Source organism: Equus asinus, chromosome 9 (genome assembly GCF_041296235.1).
Source record: "Equus asinus isolate D_3611 breed Donkey chromosome 9, EquAss-T2T_v2, whole genome shotgun sequence".
Lineage (NCBI taxonomy): Eukaryota > Metazoa > Chordata > Mammalia > Perissodactyla > Equidae > Equus > Equus asinus.
Window position 1 is genome coordinate 25828911 of NC_091798.1, and position 22392 is coordinate 25851302.

Sequence of the window (22392 nt, forward strand, 5' to 3'; positions counted from 1 at the left end):
TATCAGTAAGTCAAGGACCATTTTTATTAAAAACAGAGAGAGTCCATTTTTCCTGAAAAACCACATTCTATTTTCAAGTAAGCAAATGATGTTAGGTCCCCATGAAGGAAAATTACATAATTAGTGTGCATTAAATGATGGCTCGGGAAAAGGAAGACTTCAGGAGACACTCTTTTTTTCTTTTTATGCTTAGATGAATACATTTAACTTAATGTGTTTTAAGTATCTTGGTACAATGGTGACAGGAGACATAAATATATAAAATTGGCTTTTCAGGTAAATAATGAAATGTGATCTGCCTTTTTTTCATTTTACTGAAGTATAATTGACAAATAAAATTGTAAGAGATTTAAAGTGTACACCATATGACATGATATATGTATACATTGTGAAAGCATTCCCCTATCTAGTTAATTATCACATCTATCACCTCGTATATTTATCCTTTTTTTTTTTTTGGTGAGAACACTTAAATCTTACTCTCCTAACAAATTTCAACTATTCAATTCACTTATCTACTATAGTGACCATGTTTTACACTAGATCCTCAGACCTTATTCATCGTACAGCTGAAAGACTGTATCCTTTTACAACCTCTCCCTATGTCCTCCACTCCTCAGCCCCTAGCAAACACTTTTCCACTCTTCGTTTCTATTAGTATGACTTTTTTTTTCAGATTCCACATATAAGTGATATTATGCAGTATTTGTCTTTGTCTGATTTATTTGACTTAGCATACACCTTCAAGGGCCATCCATGTTGTCATAAATGGCAGGGTTTCCTTCTTTCTCATGACTGAATAATATTCATATATATATAAATACACACACACATACATACCACATCTTCTTTATCCATTCATCTGTTGATGGACACAGGTTGTTTTCATGTCTTGGCTATTATGAATAATGCTGCAATGAACACGGGGGTACAGATATCTCTTCGATATTTTGTTTTTATTTCCTTTGGATATATATCCAGAAGTGGGATTGCTGGATCATACGGCAGTTCTAGCTCCAGTTCAATGAAGAATCTAAGGGCTTATAACAGACATTCTCATCATGTAGCCAATATCAAAGGGAAAGTCTCAATGTTTCACCATTAAATACAACATTTTAAGTCTTTCGTAGATACCCTTTATCAAATTAAGGAAGTCTCTATTTCTTTATTTGGTAAGAGTTTTCACTGTATATGGATATTAAATTTTACCACTTTTCTCTTCATCTGCTGAAATGATTGTACAATTCTCTAATGTTAATTACAACCTAACATTCCTTGAATAAATACAACTGAGTTTTTATGTAATATATAAATATATAATGGTTATCTTTTTATTTGATGCATGATTCAATTTGTTGAGATTTTTGCATTCATTGTCGTAACTGAGATTGCTCTGCTTCCTATACTGTCATGTGCCACCATCCTAAAATGAGTTGGAGAATATGCTGTCTTTTCCCATTCTCTGGAAGATTTGGTGTAAAGCTAGAATTATTTCTGGTTGAACACAGATAGTCTTCACTAACGAAGCCATCACGGTTTGAGGTTTCTTTGAGGGGAGCTTTTGAAAAACTGATTTAATTTCTTTACTTGTTATAAGATTTTCAGGTTTTCAAATATCTTCTTGTACCAGCTTCATTGATTTGTATTTGCCTAGGAATTTGTCCATCCACACTAAATTTTCAATTTTTTTGGCACAAAATTGTAATATCTTCTTGCTCCCTTTTAAAAGTATCTGAAGGTTCTGTAATGATGCCTCTTTTTTTATTTTTCACATCAGCTATTTATGTCCTCTTTCTGTTTTCCTGATCAATTTCATCAAAAGTTAAACACTCAATTTTTTTTCAAGATACAAATTTTAGCTTTATTGATTCTCACTATTGTCTATGTGTTTTCAATTTCATTAATTTCTACTTACTTCCTTCTACTTGCTATTTTGCTGTTTATTGCATTCTTCAATTGTACTTGGTTTTGCCCAACTTTTTGGTCTGTTTGTTCCATCAGTTATGAAGAGAGGTTTGTTAAAATTTTTTACGTTATAGATTCGTTCATTTCTCTTTACAGTCTGTCATTTTTTGCTTTAGATATTTTGAGGTCATATTATTTAGAAGCATGCAAATATATCTTTCTGCTGAATGACATCTTTTACCCTTATGAAGTGATTGTATCTCTAATGATGCATTTATGCCTTAAATTCGAGTTTGTCTGATATTAATATGGCTATACCAGCTTTTTTTAAAATTAATATTAGCACAATATATCCTTTTCCATCCCGTTACTTTCCATTTTTTCCGTATTCTTAAGTTTTAGTGCTCTCTTATAAATAGGATATAGTAAAATTTCTTTTTAATCCTGTCTGACAATTCATTTCTATTATTTGGAGTTTTTAGTCCACTTACATTTACATAATTAATGATATATTTAGATTTGACTAACTGCCTCATTTTGTGCTTTCTATTTGTCCCACCTGTTCTAGTTTCTTCTTCTCTCCATTTTGCCTTCTTTTGAAGTAATTTTTATCATTCCATCTTTTTAAACTTCAAAAAGTTTTAGAGATTATACACTTGGTTTCTTTTTTAAACGGCTACATTAGGAATTACAAGATGAACCTTTAGCTTATTGAATCTAATATAAAACAATATCTTTCCTCTTCCCACAGGCAGTTCAAGTAACTTATTTAATACCATCTTAACCTACATGCATTTATTACACAATTAATTCTCTATTTTTAAAATTTCACAATATATCACTATTATTTTTGTAAAGTTCATTTATATTTTCTCTATTTTTGATTTCTTCTTGCATCTCAGACTTTCTATCAGAGACCCTTTCCTTTTACTAAAGTTTCTCCCTTAGAATTTCCTTTAGTGAAGACCTCCTGGTAGCAAACTGATTCAACTTTTGAGCGAGTGAAAATTTTTAATATTGCTTCCATTTTTAAAAGATTTTTCCTTTTAACATAGAATTCTGGACTACCAATTATTTTCTTCCACTGGCTTCTAGCTTCCCTTTTGTTGTCAAGAAGTTGGCTTTTGTCCCTGCACAGGGATAAGCAAACCATATCCCATGGACAAATCCAGCCCACAGCCTCTTCTCATCAATACAGCTCTATTGTAATACAGCCATGCCCATTCATTACATTTCATCTATGACCTTCCTCACACTATAACGGCAGAGTTTAGAAATTGTGACAAAGACCATATGGCCCTCAAAGCCCAAAGCAACTACTTCTTGGCCCTTTTTAGAGAAAGTTTGCTGACTCCTAGCCTAGCAGCCATTTCTTTTGAAGGTAATTTATTTTCTCTAGCTTCTTTGAAGATTTCTGTTTTCCTTTAAATCTCTCCATTTTTACTGCAATTTGCTTATTTATTTATCCTGCTTGAAATTTTTTGGATATTTTGAATCTGTTAACTGATATCTGTTATTAGTGCTTAAAAATTCTGAATTGTTATCTCTGTTATTTATCTATTACTGCTTACAAAATTCACCAATAATTAGTTGCTAAAACAATAAACATTTATGTCTCACAATTTCCCTGGGAAGGAATTTAAGAGTGGCTTGGCTGAGCAGTTCTGGTTCAGGATTTCTCATAAGATTGCTTTCTACATCAGTGGAGGCTTCAGTCAACTAAAAGCTTAGTAAGTTGGTGCTAGCTGTTGGCATAAAGCCTCAGTTCTCTTCACACGCACCTCTCCACACAGCATGGTGTCCTCATGACATGGTGGCCGGCTTCTTACAGAATAAGCAATCCAGGAGAAAGAGAGCTAGGCAGAAGCTACTCTTTTAATGACTTAGTTTTAGAGGTCAAACAGCATTATTTATACCACATTCTATTCATTAGAAGCAAGTCACTAAATCTACCCAGCTGCAAAGAATAGGTGAATTAGGCTCCATCTAGTAAAGGAAAGAATGTCAAAGAATATGGACATATTTCAAAATCACCACATTATCCTGTATAATATTGTCCTTACTTCTGTTTTCTCTTGCTCCATTCCTTCTGGCACTCCAATTAAATATAGGTGAAGTCTTCTCACTTTATTTGTGTCTTTTACCTTCTCTTCTCTATTTTCTCTGCCTATCCCATTGGTAACTTCCTCTGACCAATCTTCCAGTTCATTAATTCTATCATCAACCATATCTGATCTGCTATTAACTCCAACCACTTAGTTTTAAATTTTAATTATTTCAATAGCAAATTTTTTTTACATCAAAAATAAACTGTTTCTGGAAGTTCTGTTTGGTTCATTTTCAAATTTACTAAATTACTTCCAATAATCTCTTGTTCCTTGCAAATAGCTTCAATTTTGTATTATACTTCTTTAAACATAATCATTAGTGTTCTTTTTATATCTGTCTCTGCTAACACAAATATTTGAAGTCTTTGTGGGCTTATTTAAGCTCTCTCTGCTTATTTTTATTCATAGAGCCTAATTATCTCACATGCCTGGATATTTGACTATACAGAACACTGTGTTTGAAAAATGCTTTTGCTCTGCCATGCACCTGGGGAACACTATGAGTCCAGGAACTTCTTTAAACAAGTTCAAGGCTTGAGATTCCCTGGAAGACTCAGAAGATTCGATCCCTGACTGTAACTCCTCAAAAGAGCTTTCCTAGTTCTTGTTCTGTCTCCCACAGCGGGTAGAACCTTTGAGAGCTGCAGTTAAGTGTGGTCAGAGGATTGGTCAGACTCTTATCTTATAAGTGCCCCTGATTTTTCTATCCACCATATATCACAGAGTAACCAAATAACCTCCCTGAGGGAGCACAGTAAGTAACTGTTAGAGCCAGGATTAGAGCCAAAGCTTTTGTGCTCCCCTTATGCCATATCTGATCTCCACAATCAATAACTGGTAACATTGGAGAGTGATGAGGATGGTATTATTTCTTTCCCTTCTCTCACAACACAGCCTCTAGGGAAACATTCTACTTAGCAATGTCAAACCATATAAGACCCTAGATATTCTGGCAAAAGTCCAGCCCACAGATGCTGAAGGCAGAAGCACTGCCTTTTACTATCTGGACTGTCAATTGTCAAAAGCAAAACCTTCAACTTGAGTAATTCGAGAGATGCTAGTTGACTAGTGGGAGAACAACTGTGTACCTTCTGAGTTAGTGCTGCCACTGTTGCAGAAATTTAATAGCATTGTCTATAAAATAACAGTGCATTTTTTCATGGCGCATGTCAGCAGGACGTCTGATTGATACACAGCATTGGTTTCAATCATGGTTTTATGAGGCCCACATTAAATACTGAAAACTGAGCTATATATTTAGAACAGTAATTAGCCTGAAGCAGCCTCTGTGCCTTATCCTCTGTTAAAGTTTTAAAATAAACCAAGGATGATGAATATTTAATGTACTGTACCTCATTGTCATCTGATAATAAGATTTGTTATAGGGTTATAAAATGTTATGTTATGTTCTTACAGCACATCATTAATATTATAAAATGTAGCTGTGCTCCTGGGCAGAGCTGCCCAACAGAAAAACAATAGAAAGATAAGTGATATCAACCATTTGCTCCAAGGGCTTAGAAGACAACCAACCAAGAGGTGAAAAGATGTATTTGAGAGTTAAATGCATTCACCAAGCATTAAAGACCAAAATAAAGAAGACAATGAGGCAAGTAAAAGAGAACAAGGGAAAGGATGGAGGAGAAAGAGGCAAGAAAATATGGAAAACAAAGAGAAAAGATAGAGAAGTGGGGAGTTGTAGGGAGCATTCAAGGATCAGATGAAGTTTGGATGGAATAAATGCTAAAGGCTTTCCCACATTTAGATTCTAGGAATCCACGTTCCCTCTAAAGAGGATCAGAATATACAGCCTTCAAAATATGCCACTTTGGGGGCCAGCCCTGTGGCCTAGTGGTTAAGTTCAGTGAGCTTCACTTCAGCAGCCTGGGTTCCCAGGTTCAGATCCAGGTGTGGACCTATACCACTCGTCAAGCCATGCTGTGGCAATGACCCACATAGAAAATAGAGGGAGATTGGCACAGATGTTAGCTCAGGGCTAATCTTCCTCAATTGAAAAAAAAAAAGAGGAAGATTGCTAACAGATGTTAGCTTAGGGCAAAATCTTCCTCAGCAAAAAAAAAAAAAAAAAAAATCCACTTTGGCATAAGGATTATTTTGAGCTGAAGGCAATTGAGAAAAAGCAGACACTGAAAGAGCTCTCTGCTCTCCCCTCTATCTGCCTAAAAGTAGAGCATAAATCTCCCTTGTGAAGGTGTGCTCCTTCTCTCATACCAGGAAGAGGAGAAAAAGCCTTATCACCAGAGATAGAGATGGTACCAAGATGAGTCTGCGTAAGCAAATCTTACTAAATAGCCCCTGTTTACCATTAGTTTCCCCATATATTTCCTAGTCACCTTCCCACAATTTATCACTCCTAAAAGCCCAAACCCTCTTTCCTTTGTCTAGTCACATCTCCATAATTCATCGCCCTTTGTGAAAATGGTAAATCAGCCCACTAGTCTAGCCACTTCTTTGAGTTTTTACTTCCTTTCTGTCAAGCCCCCATGCACATAAAATTGAAAATATTATCATCAGTAAAAATTTCTACGCCTTTTCTCCTACTGATCTTTCTTTTATCAATTTAATTGGCAGACTCCAGCCGCAAACCTAACAGGGTAGAGGAAACACTCTTCCTATATCTCACAGTCACAGGAATCTCATGAGGTTGCTGCCTCCATCTCGTGCTCCTCTGAAAGAATCCAGTGGCCCTCCAGAAGGATTGCTGCTGTCCACAAAGTCAACTCTGAAAATAAAATAAGAATCCCTTGGCAATAGTAATAGTAACCCAAGAGTAGACTTTTGACACTGTTGTTTACGTATAGTCCATTCTCGTCAATCACAGAAACAGGACAAAGTATTAGAAGAGCTATCAAATTCTAATCTAGGGCCACCATTTTCTAAGCCATTAGTGTCAGAAGGGACCTTGGCAATCACAACAGCATATGGTAGTTAGGAGTGTGACTTTATAAAACAGATAAATTCATGTTTAATTTCTACCATTTATTAGCTGTGTGGCCATAGACTTTTTGGGCATCTCTCTCCTCATCTGTACAGTTTGTGGTTAATAATAACTAAGATAATGCAAGTAATGTGCTTGGCACGATGACTATGTTCTAAATACTAATAAATATGAACAATGATGCTGACAGTGATGAAGGAGGAAGAGGAGGAAAAATCATCCAATTCGCTCTTTTACAGATAAGACAATTGAGGGCCAGGAAGACGAGATAACTTGTTAGAGACAAGCCAGCCACTATTGCTGAAACTGAGGGTAGAGCCAAAAGTTTCTTTTCATTATAAGTAATAGTTTACTGTAGGTCTTATTATCTATCCATTCCAGTTTTAGTTGCCTTGGGATCGATACAATAAGAAATATAAAGCATGATCTTTAACGTCAAGGAATAAAATTTATCTACTGAGCTCTGAGAGATTAATATAAAATTTATGCCATGAATAACATTTATTTGATGAGAAGTACTATAGAAATTAAACATATCCCCCCAAAATTTATGAGACTGGGAGGAAAATCTTTATGCTATAATGTAAAATAGAAAATTAGAAAATAAAATTATATGTGGATACATAAGGAGAAAAAGAAACAGGATCAGCATAAAACATACCAAAATAATGACAGAGGTTTGTCCCTAAGCAGTGAGATTATAAGCACTTTTCTTCTTCTTCATGCTTTTTCTATACTTTCCACATTTTCTACAAAGTCATGTATTACTTTCTGGAATTATAAGAAAGATAAGTTTTCTCTTGCCAAAGAAACATTATATGTAGCAGGAAAAGTGTCCATGCACAATAACAACTAAAACACAGATAAAAATACCTAGAAATAAAATTTTAAAGACCTATGTGAAGAAAACTAATTAACCTCTCCTATGTTATTGTACTATATTAATCCCAATAGGATTTTTCTAGTACTTGGCAAAGCTCTTCTAAATTTTATCTGGAGGAATAAAAAACCTATAGCAATTAGAAAAAAATAATTTAAGACTTAAAAAAGGAGAGGTAATTTTTTGGTCTTCTGATTGGCAAGGCTGAAATAGATTGGCAATGCTCAGTGTAGGCAGTTTTAGTGGACTTGTAAATTAATACGATCTCTCTGGAAGAAGGGGTATGCTTTGTAATCTTGTGATTCTCAGAGCCAGTAATTTAAGAGGATAATCAGACAAGTGTCAATAGAGATTCAGAAAAGCATTATTTGGTCCTTAGAGAATGAATTAACAATGTAAAAACAGCTGAAATATCAACCACAGCGTATTGATTAAATAAGTTATAGTTTATCTAAACAAAGGAATTGTATATAGCCTCTAAACATGCTATAGATGTAAATTCATGTCATCTTTTTAAGTGAAAAGGGAGATTATAAAGCAACATGTATAATATGGTAACAAAATTATGAACACAGAGAAATATTTGAGAAGGGGTCATTTGGGGATGTTGAGATTTGGAGTATTTTTTCTTCAGTTTCCTACTTGTATGTTTTTTGATTTATTTCATTTTCTAATAGGCTTGAATCATTTTCAAAACCAGAAAAAACTGCAAAGCTCATTTCATGTTGAAAAAAAAGTGGTACTTTAAGTGGAGAGAAAGATGGACAATGGAGTGGGTCAATGTAATCCAGGAAGAAAAGATGAATCTAAAATTTTCATTTTAGTGAATTGCTTCAATCTCTTCCCTTACCAAAACTTACATGAGAGTCCAAAAAGATACAAATCTGATTAGTTTACAAAAGTTCTTTTCCTCCCCTTGAACCGATAGCAATGCCAATGAGCAGGATGATGATCAAAGAGGAGGAAAAACAGGTTATTCAACTCTGGATAAGATGTGGGCAACCTCTGCAGGATCCCAAGGCAAGGAAAAGGAAGAGAATATGAATCTAAAGAAAGAAAGATTTGAGTTTGGTTTGAGAAAGGATACTCTAACAGAGGTAGCAAGCTCAGAATCCCAGGAGATCTTTAAGCAGATATGTACTATTTCTTGTCAAAGATGGTTTCTAAGAAACAGACTCATCAGAGGAGGCAATGGACTAGATGACCTTTAAGCTACATTCTAATCCAAAATTGACTCTTTCTCTGTAGCACTCAAAAAGAGATGGTTCTCTAAGTCCTGACCTGGAAAGATGCCCAGAGGGGATTCCAGAAGAACAGTGACTTGAATGCAATTCCTTGACTCTTCACCTCAATTCTAATCTTTCTAGCTCTTTCAATTAAAGCCTAGGGCCCCTGCTGGCTGAGTGAAAGTTGTGGGAGACCTGGGGAAGAGAACCAGCGTGGGGCTTTCTTTCTCCTGGACTGGGAAGACATATTGACACGACAGTCTGAACGCCTGGAGTAAGGATCCCTCCCCAAAAATGTGGATCTTGGGAATATTTGCCCTGAAGAGACCAGTGGATCCAAGGGACAGAACACCAGAGGCCCCAGTGTGTGCCAGATCTCCCAGGCCAAACATCTAGAAGGAATTTTAAGAAGTGAGGGAAGTTCTCCCACACTTCAGACTGGACAAGTACAGGAGATGGGGGAGCAGAGTGATTTTCTCCCAGTAAACAGCCCCTCAAGGGGCAGAGCAGCCCGAGAGAAAGATTAGTCAAAACCAAGGGACACAGAACCAGCCTTTGAGAGATTCTAGAAGAGACAGAGAACAATTTGAAAAGAAAAACAGAGAGAATCTAGGGACTTCTGCACAAACTCCCTCACCCTCCCCACCCACCTGCCCCCAAAACCTTTCCAGAGATAAAAGATAGGGTTTCCAATGAAACTGTTTAGTAGATGAATTTAGGGAGAGGATATTCAAGGTCTCTGTTTAGACCTGAGTTAGTGGACTGAAAAAAATCTGAATATGAAGAAATCACAAAAAGGTAACAGGGGCCGGCCCAGTGGCTGAGTGATTAAGTTCGCACACTCCGCTTTGGCAGCCCAGGGTTTTGCCAGTTTGGATCTTGGGTGCGGACCTAGCACTGCTCATCAAGCCATGCTGAGGCGATGCCCCACATAACACAACTAGAAGGACATAAAACTAGAATATACAACTATGTACTGGGGGCTTTGGGGAGAAGAAGAAGACGAAAAAAAAGATTGGCAATAGACGTTAGCTCAGGACCAATCTTTAGGGAAAAAAAAGATAATCTTGAGGGGAAAATGATGACAATGAACCTGAAGATGAATATGAGAGATTCAACATACAAATAAAAGGAGCTCTGGAGAAAAGAACAGAAAGAAGAGAGGCAAAAATAAAACAAAAGACAGAAAATCTATAAATTCAGTGCATTCCCAATCAAAATTCCCAAAGGCTTTTTGTGGAAATTGAAAGACTGATTCTAAAATTATATAGAAATGCAAACACTTTAGAACAATCAATGCAATTTTTCTGAGGAAGATTAGCTCTGAGCTAACATCTTCTGCCAATCCTCCTCTTTTTGCTGAGGAAGATTGTCGCTGAGCTAACATCCGTTCCCATCTTCCTCTGTTTTATATGTGGGACGCCTGCCACAGCATGGCTTGATAAGCAGTGTGTGGGTCCATACCCGGGATCTGAACTGGCGAACCCTGGGCCACTGAAGCAGAATGTGCAAACTTAACTGCTGTGCTACCAGGCTGGCCCCAATCGATGAAAATTTTAATAAGATCAATGTTGGAAGACTTATTCTCTGATTTCAAGACCTATGTGGAAATAAGTGAAGGCCACCCAAATGAGAACAAGCAATGCCTATTTATTCAGAGTTTGCTCCAGCAAGGGAGTCAGCCACCAACACCTGTATTTGGCAGAGACTCTAAGGCAGGCGAGGGAGTCGGAAAGCTTTCTAGTGAGAACAAGGGAAGGCTGTGGGCATGCCCTGATTGGAGCTTGCTGGCATGGCGAATCTGGAAGTGGGCACTTTTTTGACAAAAGTGTCCAAGACAATTACATGGAGAAATGGTAAACTTTTCAGCAATTGATACTGAAGTAACTGTATATCTGTACAGAAAAAAGAAATCAACCATTACCTGACACCACACAAATTAACTTGAAACAGACTGTGGAACTAAAGGTAAAAGCTAAGCGGCAAGACTTCTAAAAGTCAACACAGAGGCAAAGCTGGCCCACTCAGTAAAGGCTTCCCAGATGAAACATGAAATACGCAATCCATAAAAAGAAAAGTGGATACATCGGGCTTTATTAAAATTAGAAACTTTGCCTCTTTGAAATTCACCATTAAGAAAACAAAACGTCAACCCACAGACTAGGAGAATATATTCTCTACATATAGGTCAGGCAGAGGACTTGTAACAAGAATATAGAAAGAGCTCTTATATTTTCATAATATGACAAACAACCCAATAATAAGTGGGCAAAAGATTTGAACAAATACTTCCAAAAATATATATATTAATGGCCAAAAAGCACATGAAAAGAAGCTTAATATCATTGATAAAGAAGGAAATGGAAATTAAAATAACACTAATAAGATAGCACTAAATAACCACAATAATAGCTAAAATTAAAAAACCTGACAATACCAAGTGTTGGTGAGGATGTGGAACAAATGGAATTCTCATAACACAGCTAGCAGGAATGTAAAATGGTTTGACCACTTTGGATATTAGTATGGCAGTCTCTTAAAAAGCTAAATATAAACCAACTATACAACCCAGCCATTCTACTCCTAGATATTTACCTAAGAAAAATGAAAATATATTCACAGAAAGCATATACATAAATGTCCATAGCCAATTTATTTTTAATTACTAAAAATTGGAGACAACCAAAATGTCTTTCAACAGATACAATAAATAAAATGTGATATTTCCATGCAATGGAATATTCCTCAACAATAAAAAGTAACAAACAATTGACACAAATAACAGCATGAATGAATCTCAAATTTATTATTTGCATGAAAGAATCCAGATTTTTTTTAAAAGAGTATACACACTATTATTTCATTTATATACAATTCTAGTGCCAGAAAGCAGATTTGTGGTTGTGGATGAAAGTGGAGAGAAGGATAAATTCCAAAGAAAGAAAACTTTTGAGTGTGATGGAAATGGTCAGTATCTTGAGTGTGGTCGTGGTATATTTATCTGTCAAAACTCATCAAATCGTACATTTTAAATACATGCAGTTTACTGTATGTAAGATATTTAAATCAAGTTTAAAACATGAATAACAATAGTTTAAGATATACAGAAAACCTTACATCCTTTGAGTGGGGAATAAGTATGCATTTTTAAATGTTATATAATGTTTTCAAAAATCAAATTTGTGCTTTCCACAAAGAAAAACGTTTTAACTCCAAAATAACTATGTAATTAAATAAAACATATATTTCATAGGCTATGTACTTTGATAAATAATATGAAAAATTCCTAGTTAACCCGTGGACCAAAAGGAAATTATAAACTAAAAAAGAAACTGTACACTAAAACCTCAAGCATAAATTAAAAACTCTATTAAGGGGGCTGGCCCGGTGGCTGAGTGGTTAAGTTCGCGCGCTCGGCTGCAGGCGGCCCAGTGTTTCGTCGGTTCGTATCCTGGGCGCGGACATGGCACTGCTCATCAAAACCACGCTGAGGCAGCGTCCCACATGCCACAACTAGAAGGACCCACAACTAAGAATATGCAACTATGTACCTGGGGGCTTTGGGGAGAAAAAGGAAAAAAAATAAAATCTTTAAAAAAAAAACAAAAACAACTCTATTAAGAAGATATGTATCTTGGGGCTGTCCCAGTGCCATAGTGGTTCAGTTTGTGCGCTCTGCTTTGGCGACCCAGGGTTCACAGGTTTAGATCCCAGGTGAGAACCTAGCACTGCTCATCAAGCCACGTTGTGACAGCATCCCATATAAAATAGAGGAAGATGGGCACAGACCATAGCTCAGGGCCAATCATCCTCACAAAAAAGAAAAAAGAAAATTCGTAGCTTTAATGCCGTCATTATCAAAGAAGAAAGGAGAAAAATAAAGGAACTTAGAATTCATCTTTGAAAAAATAGAAAAATAACAACATAAAACAAACTAGAAAGCTGAAATTCATATTGATGAAAGGACTTGATGAAAACAAAAATTTGTAGGAAAAAATAAATAAGCAAATCTCTAGAAAAAAATAAGCACACATGCACACCTACATAAGTGATAAGAAATTAAAAAGGAAACCCAACCAGAGGCACAAGAGAAAAAAAAAAATCCCATAGAAAACATTTTGCAGGCAAATATATGGCAATAAATTGGAAAACCTAGAGGGAATGGATAATTTCCTAGCCAATATAAATTACCATGGTTGACTCCAGCAATAATATATATAAGAATGTAATGTATGACAAATTGATATTTCCTTTCAGAGTGAGAAGGATGGATTTCTTTTTAAACAGCATTGGCACAATTGCCATCCATCAGGATGAAAACAAAATTGAACTCAACTTATTTAATACAAAGGTAAAGATAGAATAGAAGGAGAAAAAAGAAAGAAAAATAGAAATTCTCCAAGAAAAATCCGGTAACTTCATGTATAGTTTCATGACAAAGCAGATTCTCTTATCCAAGACTAGAAAATACGGTGTTTTAAAAATTGTAATTAGCCATAAAAAGTTTAAGTACTTATAGTAAAATATAACAATTCCAATGCTGAGGATGGAAAGTTAGTACCTATCACATAAAAAAACCCTCATAAACTGACAAAGAAGGAAACTCCTCAAGAGAAAAATAGATGAGGTTATGAATAGGAATTCACAGACAGATAAACCCAAGTGGCCAAGAGAAGATGGAAAAGAGCCTGAAACCATTAGCAGTCAGGAAAACGTGAACTAAACCAACAAAAAGTTATCATTTTATAAACGTCAGACTGGCCAAAGCCAGTAATGACCATTGCCAGCTGGGATGTGGGAAGAACAGAGTTATTCTGGCACATTGCTGGTAAAATGTAAATTGTTACTGGCTTTGTTTGAATACATTCTGGCAATATTTAGTACAATTAAATATATACATATATATGCACTCAGCAGTTTCACTACTGAAATCTTATTCCATAAAAATAAAAGTCCAGTATACAGAGATCTATTTTTAAGAATATTTGATGCAACACTTTTTGAAGTGGCCAAGAAACAAAAACAGGACAAAAAACCACGAGATATCAATTTAATATCTATCATTTGGAGAAAGGCTGAATAAGTTACAATAATTCACACCATGAAACAGTGTAGCCATGATAAATAATCAATTAGAATTCAACAAGATTTCTTTGAGTAACAGAAACAAAATACAAAAAAGTATGTGTATCAGTTCAGAATGTGTTTGACGGTAAAGAAGAGAAAACCTGATGATCAAGGCTGAAACAAATAGTGGTTTATATTAGAAATCCAGAGGTCAGCAGTTACTGGCACTGACTCAGCCGTCAAAATGCTATCAGGCACCCAGGCTGTCACCTTTCTATCATGCCACCACTAATATTCTGGCTTTTGTCCCCACGCTCATGTCATTATGATCCAAAGATGATGTTGTCATTTCAGGTATCATTTCCACTTCCCAAGAAGGGTGAAGGAGAAGAATAAAAACTAGTAAGACCAAATTTATTTATTAGGAATTAAAACTCTCCTACAAATCTCACAGCAGACTTCTCGGGTAGAGCTGACTAGCAATGGGACTCTTGCTTACCCGTTCCTAGAAGCAAGGACGTGTGCTGTGAATTCAATTTAAGCTTTCCAGCCTCTATTACTAGAGAAAGGCTCAGGAAAAGGTGTTTTATAATTTGAAGATCTTATAAAAATATATTATATTTGTATAATATAATCTTATTTTTGTAAACCAATGACAAAAACTATATGAATATGCATATGTGCTTTTGTCTATGATTACATGAACATGAAGAAAAATTTATACACACACATACTAAGCTTTTACATGGATTTCCTCAAGACAGGTGATATGGATGAAGAAGGCATAAACAGAGAGAGGAGAACTAAAAAACATCATGAACTATAATGTGATCATATGGAGGCATTTAAATAAAATAAAATATAAAATAATTTTTAAATATTTTCAGCATATCATTGTTAAAAATAATAATTTCTATCACAGTATGCGTACTGTGAAACTACTTTCATTTGTTAAAAGATACATGTGTTTGCAGGTGTCTAGAAAAACAATATCACATATTCACTGAGCTCTTATTTTGGCCATACACATATATGCAAAATGACATACACCTTTCAATCCTCTCAACAACACTATAAGATAAGTAACTAGCGTTATCCCCACTTTACAGGTGTCGAAACTAAGGCTTGGAGGAGTCCCGTGACTTCCCCAAGATCACCCAATAGGTGAGTGAAGGAACTTATGTCACATTAACAGTGCTGACCACTAGGAATGGGGTGGGAGGAGGGGAACAGAAGGCTTACACCATTTCTTTCATTTACCTCAGAATATTTTCACTATTTTAGGATGAGTCTGTGTTTTAAAAGCAAGTTGATAATTTTTTTAATTTGACCTCCAGGTCACCATAGAAGTGAAATAATGTTGGTTTCCTTTTCTAACCCCTTCCTGCGTTTGTCTATTTTCCCACCTGTTTCTTGATATCGCTTTTCTTTAGTTTTATTTCTGCCTCCTAACGTTGTTCAGTCTCCTCAATTTTTCTCTAACTTCATCTTCAAAGTAAGATACATTCTATCCCCTGCTCCCTCACACACTCACACACACACACACACAAATCCCAGGGAGAACCGAAACCAAGCTCTCTAGTGAAGCTTACAGAGGATTACACATGTCAGAGAAATGCGTTTTGATGTGAAACAGATCTGAATGCAGACTTCTAGAGAACTGGACCATCAAGCATTATTTGAGGAGGGCAATCAGGCAATATGCCTGGGGTACCATCAGACAGAATTTATTGTCATACATGTTTAGAAGGAATCAGAACTACGATAGAGAATGTGAATACCTTCAAAATCCCTGTATTAAACAGGATTGGAATGCTGCGCTTCAGCGTCAAATCCTGTAACAGTAAGAGAAAATTTTGACTCAGAGAGAAAATCTCTTCAGCCTCTTAAGTCACTAGATCCCTGCCTGCGCTTAGCTCCTGACTTTGAGCATGTTCCAAGCTCCAGTTGGAAATGGTGACAGGGAGTGGATTAAGCACAGTTGGGCTTTTACACTTAAACCTTGAGCATTAATGGTTCAGCAAAGCAAGGTTTTCCCATTAGAGCTACCATACTTCCCAGCCAACTATTGATAAGCTCCCAAGTTTAGTGCATCGGTAAGAAATATGCATGCGTGTTGGCCATAAACTAGAGCACACATCTTAAAGTGGAATCAGGAGTCTAGGAGCACAGCCAAGCTGAGACTGCCACGGCTAGACAAAAAGTATTTCTCACATATTGCTGGGCTTAAAAGAACAAAAGTTTTCCCAACACCAATTAATCAAATATAGTAACAATGAGACATTTAAGGGAAGAGAGAGATATCCTTTAAATGCACCTATTTTTTTAAAAAGATTCCACATTTAAAAAAGTTAACATGCTCTACTTTTGCTAAAAAAATAATTTCTACAAAGCACTTTTTAAAAGCCTGATAATTAAACTACAATTCATTATTTTTGTTGTAATAAAAACACAGCAATTGGGGGGCCAGCCCTGTGTTGTGGTGGATAAGTCCAGTGCTCCACTTTGATGGCCCAGGGTTCGCAGGTTTGGATCCCAGGCAAGGACCTAGTGCCACTCATCAAGCCATGCTGTGGCAGCATCCCACATAAAATGGAGGAAGATTAGCACAGATGTTAGCTCAGAGCCAATCTTCCTCACAAAAACAAACAAAAACATAGAGCTATTCCTATCCACAATGAGTTCAGTTTCAAAAATTCTGTTATACATGTAATATATATATATATGTAATCTTATCACTCAGCTGCCAAACTACTTCAGAACTCTCTTCCTACCATGTACTATCCTGCACCTTATATATTTCTGTATTCCCACAGATAAATCTTTGTTAATGAAATGAAACAAGGAAAAGGAGCTAAGCTGTATGATTCAAGTTCCAGCGTATTCAAATTGGATTGATTTTAAGTTGTTAATTAAACTTTACCTGAGAGATATAGCTCCAAAACCCAGACCAAAGTTTATACAACCATGAGCATATATGGCTCCAATTTCATCATGACCCACTGTTAATTCTAGCTGAAATAAACAAGGCGCTAAGCCACTATACCCCAGCATCCCAGGAGTGTAACAGAGAAATCACGTCCAGAGGCTGAGGCATCATAAAATCTATGAAACAAAGACTTTCTATAATATAGTCTCTGCATCAGTTGGGTCTGTGTTTGCTCTGTCTTATTTGCAAACAGTAAAATTAGCTCTGCCTAACTTAAGCAAAATAGACTTATTGGGGGGTATAGGATCACTCAGAGAACTAAAGATACTGCTAAAGAGCCAGTCTCAGAAGAAAAAGGAAGCCAGGATGCGAGCAGCAGGAATTGATCAACGGTGAGGGTGACAACACCGGAAGGATCAGCTCCCATCACCTTTTCATGCTGGCATCACTGAGCTCGATATTTAGGGTCCACAAAATGAGAATCTAGTTTTGGCTAGGGAAGAGCAGGGCAACTTGATTGACAGCCCCACCAAGAATCTACACAATGAGAAAGAGACAATTATTCAAAACAAAGATGGAGAGAGAGTTCCCCAAAGTGGGGGAGGTGGGAAATGGCTGCTAAGTAGAGGGAAACATCCACTACAGCATCCCAGGGCTTTGATTTCCTTCAGGGAACTTCCACTGTTGGTTGGTTTGAGCTGGATTCTTTCACTCATATTCTCTTTCTCTCTCTCAGAAGACAGATAAGGGGGAAGAAGGGAAGAAGAAAGGAACATTCAGAAAGAAAGATGGCTTTCAAAAATATTCAGTGGAACCATTCTGGCTTAAAATAATGAGCTTGTGACAGGCAATTTTTTAAGATTCTTGAAATGTTATAATAATAACAGAAACATTTGTTTTGGCAACTTAAAACAGCTGTCCTCTAAGAGGACAGATTTTGATGAATGTGGATCCCTTTGTTCAGCTGACAACTTGATACACAAATCTGGGAGAAGAGATGGAGGGGGTAGAGTGTAAGAGAAGAGAATTTGGAGTGCAGTGAGATGAGAATATGGAATTGGAATGCAGAAATTACATTCAGTTAACTGCAAACTCTACACTGCTCAGGATGTAACCTGAGGCTGCCACTTTAGGAAAGCCATTTATGGTCTGTATACCAAGCTGGAAGAGGTGATCAGCAAAGCAAAGTAAGATTGGAAAGCCAAATAGTGGAGCATGCATGTAAACAGCTGTCTATGTGGAACTAGAGAGAGAACAAGATTAATAGAATATCTGCCTTGACATCTATTAGCCTTCTAGGTCCAGTTTATGTCCCTTCTAGAAAATGGTTAGATTTCTAGGACTTGGGTTCAAAGACATACACCTCATTCTTTATAATAAATCCTACTCAAATTGAGCCAGATGGATTGGTTTCTAGTTGACTGCTACCAAAAAAACTCCAGTATAAAATAAATGCCTTTGGTTAACTTTTGGATGAAAGTTCACGGCCTGGCCAATAAGGCCAGTGGAGAATGCCAACCAGTTGTAGCATGGCTGCCAAGATGGAGTATTTGACATAAGGAAGGAGATATCTGTGAGGAAACCCTGCTATGGAAGCTTTAGCATCAGAAACTGAGAGGATGGAGATGTCGGGAGTAGAGTGGCAGTCCAGACTGATTTGCCAGCCCAGGAAAATAATAATTATTAATAGAGATCCAAAACTTGCAGTTCTAGTGGACATTCCATTGCTCATCCCACAGCCTGTGTTGAGCGAATCTTAACACTCCTACCGGCCTCCATCAGAAGACGAGTGACCTGAATGATGAGGAGAGTCATCACTGCTTTACACAGCTCATGAATGGGAGCAATTACTGTGATTAACAAGGACACCCAGTCCATTCACATGATGAACTTGCAGCTTTGGACAGAGAGGAATTATGGTGATTAGCTATTCAGAGTGATTAAAAGTTCACTGGGTAAGGCTAAACCTCAGCCCAAAGGGGGAAAAACGATGAAGATGGGGAGGCCCAGTGCAAGGGGAGTGAATGTTGACACACAGCCACTAATATGAGGAGCAGAGGATGGACATCAATTGTCATTAACTTGGTTGCATCCACAATGATCCGTAATAAACTGAGCTTTCCTGACAGAGAGAAAGGAGGAGAAAAAGCAATAATTAACAAAATAATATGGTCTTGTCTAAGGGAATAGAGGGACTGAATCTTCCTTATCCTGAGAAAATAAGATTAAGTTTAAAACATCTCCATTAACTCTACTTTGGCCAGATTCAAGGATTGAGTCTAAGAAATACAGATGTATAGACACGGCATAAAAAAAGACCTAGCATAATGGTTAAAGCATAGGATCAGATACATCAAGGTTAACCATGTTCTTTTACTTAGCAGCTGTGACCTCTAAAGTTCACTCTAAGTAACTCTCACCAATGAGTTGCTGAAGGCTTCAATGGGAAAATACTTAAAAAGTGTTTAGAAATGTGCCTAGCACACTACGCTCAAGAAGTATTGTTATTAATAATAACAAAATGATTTTGTCATTGCAGTTCCAAAGGATTAACCTGCTTTTATGTACCCCAGTGAAGTATCTACCACTTGGACATACTTATCTGATTTACAGTTGATATGATATTGGGGAAAATACTCAGTGAAATGGATGACAGAATTGAGATTCCAAATGGTCTCAGCTAGTTGAGATGATAATCCAACTCTGACATGATGAAATTGCATTCTCAAACTTATTCTATATCAGACATCACACTGACCACTGGGCATATAAAGATTATTGAGAAGTGATCCCTGCTCTCAAAAACCTCAAAGTATAGTTGGGGAGAACGACACATACACCAGCGAAAGTAATCTTTTATAAGCGTAGTTGAAGGGCCATATCAGAAAAGGATGTTCAATTCTCCATTGGATAGGAGGGAGGAGGAAATAGAGGGAGAATTGTCTCAGCTGAATTTCAGACAGGGGAAACAATGTACAAAGAAGTAAAACATTAAATGGCACGGCATATTTGAGAAACTACAGTAAACAGGAGAAGTAGTGAGTGAAAGGAGGAAAGAATGGAGAAATTTAAGCTGGTCAAAATGTTTGGAGACATTAAGCACCACGTTAAAGAGCTTCAAGTTTGTCTTGAAGGAAGAAAGGGAGGAATTACTAGCTTATTTAAGAAATATACTTATTGGGCAGCCTACCATGTGTCAGACATTTTTCTAGACACTGAGAATACAGCTAGTAGCAGACAAGAATTCCTGCCTGCCTGGGCTTATATTTTAGTGGGAAAGGGAATAGACGATGAGCATGGATACAAATAAAGCATTTTTCTTTTCAGGTTGTATTAAGTGCTACCAAATATGCTACAGAGAAGGTGTAATAGGGTAAGGGAATAGTGTGGAAATAGGGATGCTACTGGAGCTGAGATGGGCTAGGAGTGCTTCTCTGGAAAGGTGACATTTGAGCTGAGATCTGAATAACAAGAAGAACCAAGCCAGGCAAAGATTTGGTGGCACAACAGTCCTGGGTGTAGAAAAAGCAAACTCAATATTTTAAGAGAGAGAAAGAAGGCAATGAGTTTGGAGCGTGTGAAGGAGGAAGAACTGGTAGAAGATACAACTAGAGAAGAAGGTAGGAGCCAGATATCATTGGGCAGGGGTTCTCTGTGGGAACTCTGGGGCTAGCCACCCCTGGGGGCATTTCTGGAACTTTTTGGGGTGTTTTTTATTAGTGGGAATGAAAGAAACTTCCTGCTGGCATTGAGAGGGTACCAGTCAGGACTGCTGGGCTTCCTGTAGCACACAGGACAATCTACACATCAAAGAGTTGTCATTCATTCTACATAACTTTCTAATGGCCCACTGAACGCCCATTTAGATAAAATACTGCTTATAATTTTCTAAGTCTAGAACCTAAATCCATTCTACAACATAACACAATTTCTTAACATGAAGATTTAGTAACTCCTAAATTTTACAGAAACACAAATACCTTATAAACTGAGGGAAGAGTATACTTTCTCCCCCCAAACATTACCAAGAAAGTTTTAGGATACAATGTCACCAGTAGCAATGCTGCTTGAGGTATTTGAGTCTCTAGTCAAAACACAAACATGTATCAATCTGCATTTGTCGTTCACATATTCCTGGTGACTTCTCCTCTAGATGCAAGCATTTATTTCCTTATGTCTTCAGTGTAATTATGCCTATGCATGTACGTATTGAAACACATATTGCATTATTAAAAAATCACTTTCCCAGCTTCACTAGTGAATTTTATCAAATACTTAAAGAAGAATTAACACCAATCTTTCTTAAACTCTTGCAAAAATTGAAGAGGAGGGGACACCCCCAAACTCATTTTATGAGGCCAGCATTATCCTGATACCAAAACTATAAAAGGACACTATTAGAAAAGAAAGCTAAAGACTAATATCCCTGATGAGTATAGATGCAAAGATTCTCAATAAAATACTAGAAAGCCAAGTTTAGCGGCATATTAAAATGATCATTCACCATGATCAAGTGGGATTTATCCCTGGGAGGTAAGGATGGTTTAACATACACGAATCAATCAATGTGATACATCACTTTAATAGATTGAAAGAAAATAATCATATGATCATCTCAATAGACATAGAAAAAGCATTTGACAAAATTCAACATTCATTCATGATAAAAACACTTAACAACTTAGTCATAGAAGGAACATATAGGAACATAATAAAGGCCATATAAATGATGAAAGTTTGAAAGCTTTTCCTCTGAGATCAGAAAGAAGGCAAGGATGCCCACTCTCACCACTCCTATTCAACGTAGCACTGGAAGTCCTAGCTAGAGCAACCAGGAAAGAAAAAGAAATAAAATATGTCAGAAATGGGAAGAAAGAAGTGAAATTTTCTCTGTTTGCAGATCACATGATTTTATATACAGAAAATTCTGAAGGATCAACCCAAAAAACTGTTAGATCTAATCAATCGAATCAATCAGTAAAGTTGCAGGATACGAAGTCAACATACAAAAATCAATAGTATTTCTATACACTAACAATGAAAGTTCTGAAAAGGAAATAAAGAAATCGATCCCATTTACAATAGCGTCAAAAACAATAAAAAGCTTAGGGATAAATTTAACCAAAGAAGTGAAAGATCACCACTCTGAAAACTACAAGACATTAATGAAAGAAATCAAAGAAGACACAAATAAAAGGAAAAGCATCCCATGTTCATGGACTGGAAGAATTCATATTGTTAAAATGTCAAGGCTACCAAAAGTCATCTATAGATTCAATGCAATCTCTATCAAGATTCCAACGGCATTTTTTTAAAGA